The sequence below is a fragment of the Hevea brasiliensis genome, chromosome 5 (genome assembly GCF_030052815.1).
Source record: "Hevea brasiliensis isolate MT/VB/25A 57/8 chromosome 5, ASM3005281v1, whole genome shotgun sequence".
Lineage (NCBI taxonomy): Eukaryota > Viridiplantae > Streptophyta > Magnoliopsida > Malpighiales > Euphorbiaceae > Hevea > Hevea brasiliensis.
Window position 1 is genome coordinate 702,232 of NC_079497.1, and position 7,700 is coordinate 709,931.

Genomic DNA, 7,700 nt, shown 5'->3' on the forward strand with positions numbered 1-7,700 from the left:
CTTAATGAACATTTAAGTTATGTGAGTATATAGTTAAGATTTATTCCCATTACTAGTAGGTCTAATAAAATATAAGTAACACCACTTTAAATGAAATGATATTAACCTACATGGATTGTTGAGTATAAATGGGATGAGGCTTACAGTAGGATTTATGTTTCCATTACAAATAAGATAATAACACCTTGTATGAGTTATGAATTCATATAACTATTGTAATGAATAAATGAATCACATGAAAATATGAATTGAACATTAGTTTTCTTTATAAGAGAAAGGAAGAATGTTTTGAGTACAATGGTACATGAATACCATTGTTGTGAATTGTGATCAATATGAATGATGTAAGAAATATATGAATATTATGATGAATGTATAAATTATGGAATTTGTCATGAAATAATGAAGTCATAAAACATAATATATTAATATTTAATGATATTATGTGCCCTTGTATTGCCTAGACATGTGTGATAGATTGGCATGCCAATAGGGTATTGTTTTAGCAGTACTGCGAAAGGCTTTATGCCTATATTCATGGCTTTATGCCAACATTCATGGCTTTTATGCCCGATTGTGTTATCATGGCTTTTTAGCCATACTGACTGCATACGTGGTTGACGTTCCGCGTCCCATGGTATGACGGCCCGAGGCACCGCGGTGTCTAGTGCCAACGACCCGTTATCCAGTTTAGTCAGCCTGTCACAGATTACTTGGGCAGTGAAATTTATTGAAATAAGTTAAGAATATTAGCAATTAAAAATATTAAAAATTAAATAAAATAAATAAGTAAGATGACCTAAAATAAATTAGATTAGTTATTTATTAGAAATAATCGAAATGAATTGGACCGATATTAAAATTTACTTATTATGAGATAATCTGAGACAACCTAGCAAGTATTGAGAAAATGCTAAAAGATTAGCAAAGAAAATTATAACATAACTAAATATTGCAAATGTGACTTATATAATAATATAAGTATAAATTTATTATTTTTAGATCATTTTTCTTTACACATTATTACTGTACATTGGCGAAATAAATACTTCCAAAAAAGACTAAATTAGGATAAAATATATTAAATTTTAGAAACCGAATGTGAAGTATAAATAAATCTTAATTATCCGAATTTTGTTTCTATATTTATTTGCATATTATTTTTTTGTTTTTTTGTTATATTATTGCACCACTAAACAGCAATGCTTAGCGCGATGGAATTGTTTCTTTCGCGCAGGTACTGAAGCTAGAACCCAATGGACGATTGACTAGGAATTTTGAGAGTTCTGATCTGCAGAAGTGTCTGAAGTATTCAAGGTTATCACCTCCTCAGCAATGCATGTAGATAGGGCCCATGTAGATCATATTTTATATTTTGTATAAAATGCTTAGATATTGTATTGTAATGTATATTATATACAGGTTATTAATAGGAATGCGATGTAAATTAATAAATTAGCTTTTTCATATGTAATTAATTTATATATCATGTAAATTATGAAAATTTGTAATTATTTTGTAAATTATGTAAATTAAGGAAATTTGAAAATTTTGCTTATGTAATTTGAGAATGTTTACATATGAATTGAGTATGAATGGAAATGTATGGAAATGATTATGAAATTGAAATGTATGGATGAGATTTGAAATATGAGAAAATTATGAGAATGATTGATGAGATAATTATGATTAGCATGGATAAGATTTTATTTTGAAAATATTGTTGAATTTCAAACAGGTGAATATTAAAATATACCAAACGATAATAAAATAGAGGAAAACTCCGCTGGTTTCTCCATCGAAAAATAATTGATATTAAATTAAATAAATTCAAAATTATTAAAAAAATAAAGTAAGATAAGTTAGGGTGCTCCGGCACCGATTGTAGCACGTCTTGCTCGGCTACACTATAGTCAGGTGAGGAGTGTTACAGTCAATGACATTAAGACTACAATTTCACAAACTGAAAATACAAAAGAATACCTTAAACTTGTGAAAGATATGTTCTATTTTGAAGCTAAGTCACTCACTGGTACTCTAATGGCGTAACTTATGACCATAAAGTATGATGGATCAAAGAGTATGCAAAAGCACATTATTGAAATGAGTGATATTGCAGCAAGGCTAAAGACTTTAAGGATGACGGTTGATGATTCTCTCTTAGTGTAGTTCATTATGAATTCATTACCTCTTTAATATGGGTCATTTCAAATTAACTATAACACTATTGAGGATAAGCAGAATGGTAATGAATTGGCCAATAAACTAGTTTAGGATGAAATAAGGTTGAAAAATCAAGGGACTCATTCTGTCAACATTATGGGTCAATAAGCTAATAAGGGACTTAAGTTAAAGCTTACAAGTTTAAAAAGAAAAAGAAAGGATCTTCAAATGTTACTAAAGCTAAGGAAAGGAATAAATGGTAGTATGACACTATCAAAAAGAATGCCTGAAAAATAAAGCTTGATTTGAAAAAAAATGTAATCTTTATGTTTATGTATGTTTCAAATCAAACTTATTTGAAGTTCCTAATAATACTTTATGGCTTGATTTTGATGCTACTATTTATATCTCCAATGTGATGAAAGAATTCTTTATGGTCCAAACAGAAAACCCAACTAAGACTTCATATTTATGGGAGAACCATACGAAGGCTCTAATTGAAGGCATAGAGACTTACAGTTTGGTCTAACATAATGGCTATCAACTATACTTATTAGAAGCCTTCTATGTGCTTTCAATTTCTAGAAATGTCATTTTTGTTTTAAAACTTGATGAATTTGGGTTCAATGTTAAGTTTAGGCATGGATGTTTCAGTTTATTTAATAATAATGATAACTCCATTATTATTTTTGGAAATCTTACTGATGATCTATATATACTGAAACTTAGTGATAATTTTGCTGAATCCTTGCTTGTCACTTTTAGCAATATTGGAATTAAGCCTAGTAGACTGAATGAGAATTCTGTTTCTTGTGGTATAAGCATTTGGGTTGCATATCCAAAGAAAGATTAGAAAGATCAATAAAGAATGGGATTCTACTGAGTTTAGATATTATTGATCTTGATGCGTGTGGATTGCATTAGGAGAAAACAAATCAAACACAATAAGAAATAAGCCACAAGAAACAGGAAGCTTCTAGAAATTATACACACTAATATATGTAGTAGGCCTTTTGATACTCCATCATTTGGTGGAGAAAAATATTTTATTACCTTTATTAATGATTTTTTATGTTATGAACATATTTATTTGCTTAATGAAAAATCTCAATCAATAAATGCACTTGAAGTGTACATAAATGAGGTTGAGAGGCAATTAGATAGAAAAGTGAAAATAGTAAGGTCAAATAGAGATAGTGAATACTATGGAAAACACACTGAAATGGGACAATGTCATGGTCTATTTGTAAAGTTCTTAGAAAGTTATGGAATATGTGTACAATATACTATGCCAAGTACTCCTTAATAAAATGAGGTGGCGTAAAGACAAAATCGGACTTTAATGAATATGGTTAGGAGTTTGATAAGTAACTCTTCTTTACCTATATTTTTATGGATATATACACTTAAAACAGCTGTATATTTGTTAAATAGGATTCCTAGTAAGGCAGTCTCAAAAACACCTTGTAAATTATGGACTGAAAGGAAACCTAGTTTAAGGCACCTGCATGTTTGGGGTTGTCGAGCGGAAGCAAGAATTTATAATTCACATGAAAAGAAATTAGATTATCGAACGATATGTGGATACTTTATTGGTTTTCTAGAGAAATCTAAAGGATATAGATTTTATGTTCCAAACCATAGTCCAAGAATTGTGAAAACTGGTAATGCAAGACTCTTTGAGAATGGTGAAGTTAGTGGGAGTGTTGAGAGATAGGATGTGGATATACAAGAAAATAAAGTTGATTTTCATATGCCTATTAAAGTTCCAATATCCACTTCTACTCCACATGTTGTTCCAGCAGTTGTTGAAGGACCTAACAATGCTACACAACATTATGATGAAACACATCCTCAATAAGCTAACCCGCAAAGAGCTAATGAAGGTGAACCACAAGAAATGCCATTAAGAATATCTCAAAGAGAAAGGAGATCGGCAATTGCTAATGATTACATGGTTTAATTGCAAAAGTTAGATTTTGACATAGGAATTAATAAAGATCCAGTTTCCTTTTCACAAGCTATAGAAAGTAATGAGTTTAATAAGTGGTTAGATACCATGAAATATGAGTTAAAATCTATGGAAGAAAATAAAGTATGAGATCTTGTTGAATTGCCTAAAGGATCTAAACGAGTTGGGTGTAAATGGGTCTTTAAGACCAAGTGCGACTCAAATGACAAAATCAAACAATATAAAGCAAGATTTGTTGCCAAGCGTTATACTCAGAAAGATGTTGTTGACTATAAAGAAATATTTTCAACAGTCTCAAAGAAAGACTCATTAAGAATTATCATAGCATTGATGGCTCATTATGACTTAGAGTTGCACCAAATAGATGTGAAAACAACATTTCTAAATGAAGAACTTGAAAAGGAAGTTTATATGGACCAACCTAAAGGTTTCTCAGATGAAGGAAAATGCCATGTGTTGTGTAAACTTAAGAAATTAATATACATACTTAAGTAAGCTTCCCATCAGTGGTATATTAAGTTTAATGATACCATAAAGTCTTTTGATTTAAAGAAAAAGTCATTAATCGATGTATATATATCTTAAAATCAGTGGGAGTATGTTTATTTTTTTTAATTCTGTATGTTGATGATATTTTGTTTGCTCCAAATGATTTGGGCATATTACGTGAGACTAAAGATTTTCCCTCAATGAATTTTGAAATGAAAGATATGGAGAGGCATCCTTTGTAATTAGAATAGAAATATTTCGTAATAGATCACAAGGACTATTGGGATTGTCTTAGAAATCCTATATTGATAGAATTCTAGAGAGATTTAATATGCATAAATGTTTAGTAGGAATTGTTCCCATACAAAAAGGGGACAAATTCAGTCTCAATCAATGTCCAAAGAATGATGTGGAACATAAAGAAATGTAATTAATTTCTTATGCTTTAATTGTAGACATTTTGATGTATGTTTAAACCTGTACAATTCTTTATCCTGAAATTGATAAACAGAAAGCTGCAAAGAAAGTTTTATGGCAATTAACTAAAGATTTCATGCTCACTTACCGGACATCTAATCATTTAGAAGTGATTGGATATTCAGATTCAGATTTAGCTGGACATGTTGACAATAAAAGTTTATTTCGACTACTTATTCTTATTAGCTGAAAGAATAGTATTATGGAAAAATACCGAAAAATAGTCTGTCATTATTTCATCCATTATGAAAGCAAAATTTATGGCATGTTTTTAAGTTATAATTCATGCATATGGATGCGGAATTTATCTTAGGACTTAAGGTAGTCGACACCATTAGCAAGCCGCTGAGAATTCATTCTTATAATTCCGTAATAGTATTTTCTCCATAAACGACAACTTTGTCAAAGGTACAAAGCATATGGAATTAAAGTATTTTGTTATTAAGGAGAAAATTCAGAAATAAAGAGTGTCTATTGAGCATAATAGTATTGATCTCATGATAGCAGATCTGTTAATTAAGGGTTTACAACCTAAGATATTTAAAGAATATTTTTTTATAAAAGGTCTTGATTGTATTAATGTATAATGTATTGGCTTTGACACTCTGAGTTCATAGATGTGTTTCTGATATACATTAAAGTATTTCCTATTTCTCATGATTGTGTACACATAATATTTTGAGTGAATAATAATAGGAAAAGTCTTTTGAGACATTATTGTGGACCATAATGTGATAAACATATATCCATTATGTACTTACTATGGTAAGTTGCTAGTATTGTGGTATATGAAAGGAAATATGTGATTAAATGTCACGACCCAAAATTTTGAACCGTGACCGGCGCATAATTTAAGTATTCTTAAATCATGCAAGCCTTATCAGAGTATCTTAAATGAATATATTGTCACTTACTAATCCCAAAAATATACAAAATCCAAATAAACAAAATGCTGAATAAACATAATAAATATCCCATAGGTAAACTGCGGAGTCTCTACAGATTTCAATAAAAACTTAAACTGTTCAATAAACCAAACTAATTATTAGCCCGAGAAAACACGAATTCGGGCATACCATGAGAATAAATCAAAGTTGTCCCTCTCGGAAAATTGATGAATATTTGGATCACCAGAATTCTACCGATCCAAAGCAGATAATGACAGAGAAAACGTGGTTTGAGCTAGATGCTCAGTGAATGATAATTATAGCACACAACGGAATAGGAACAGGCAGACGCTTGATTAATTTCACAATAAATTTTCTATTCAATAAAAATCATGCTCATGCTGTCAAAATCATTAATAAAATAATTTCATAAAACATATATATAAAATAAATTCATTCAATAAAAATTTTTATGGTACAGTGCACCAGGGTGATGATACCCCACATCACCAAAGGTCAGATGGTAAGTGCGCTACCAGATATCAGATACTTTCCTCCTCCTTCACAGATATCAATGCATATGATACTAATGCAACCATAAACTGCAATGATGCATGACTCAACAATGCAACCTAATACCGTGATAGTCCACACGGCGGGGCGGATAAAGCGAATCACGAGCACAGGTACCAATTCAAAACAGAAAATTAATTTGTACAAATCAATCAAAATCAATAAAAATTTCAGATATCAAATAATAACTGATAGTGCAATTCCAATAGTGTATTTCAATAATTTCAGAGAGTCAAATAAATCAAATCAATCTCAAATCAATTCAATAAAATCAAATCAATCTCAAATCAATTCAATAAAATCAAATCAATCTCAAATAAATTCAGTAACACATCGGTAAATTTTATAGTCAAATATCAATCAATATAAATACATTAAAGGCCTGTTCCCAGAATCCTAATGGGTCTAATGCAGAGATAGTTGGCAAAATCAATTATTTAATCAAAATCGAAATAAAATTTAATAATAAAATAAAACTATAGAAAATCACATATAAAATCATTGTTAAAATATTGATTTAAAATTTCATTTAATAACAAACTTAATGCTAAGAAATTTTAAAAGGGACAAAAACGATGCCATGTACTATAATTACCACTCACCTGGAACCTCCAAGACAATAGTTATTTTCAATGAAAGAGAGACAATTTCAACTGACTGACTGAATATTTGAATCTCCTACATATCCAAAATATAAAATAAAAATATTAAATAATAATAAAATAAAATAACTTTTATATATATATATATATATATATGAACAGGGATACGGACGGGACGCAGCGCTTCCAAAAACAAATATATATATATATATGAACAGGGACGCAGACGGGACGCGACAATTGTTATGTGAACAGGGATGCTTCCAAAAACAAATATATATATATATATATATATGAACAGGGACGCAGACGGGACGCGACAATTGTTATGTGAACAGGGACGCTTCCAAAAACAAATATATATATATATATATATATATATATATATATATATATATATAATAATTAATTATTATCTAATAATAATTATGATCAATCCAATTTAATATTAATGATCGAAAATAAATTTTTTTTTTTTAGAGTAGTTGTAACAGATCAAGAAAATAAAATAAAATTAAATTCACCAATTATTGAATA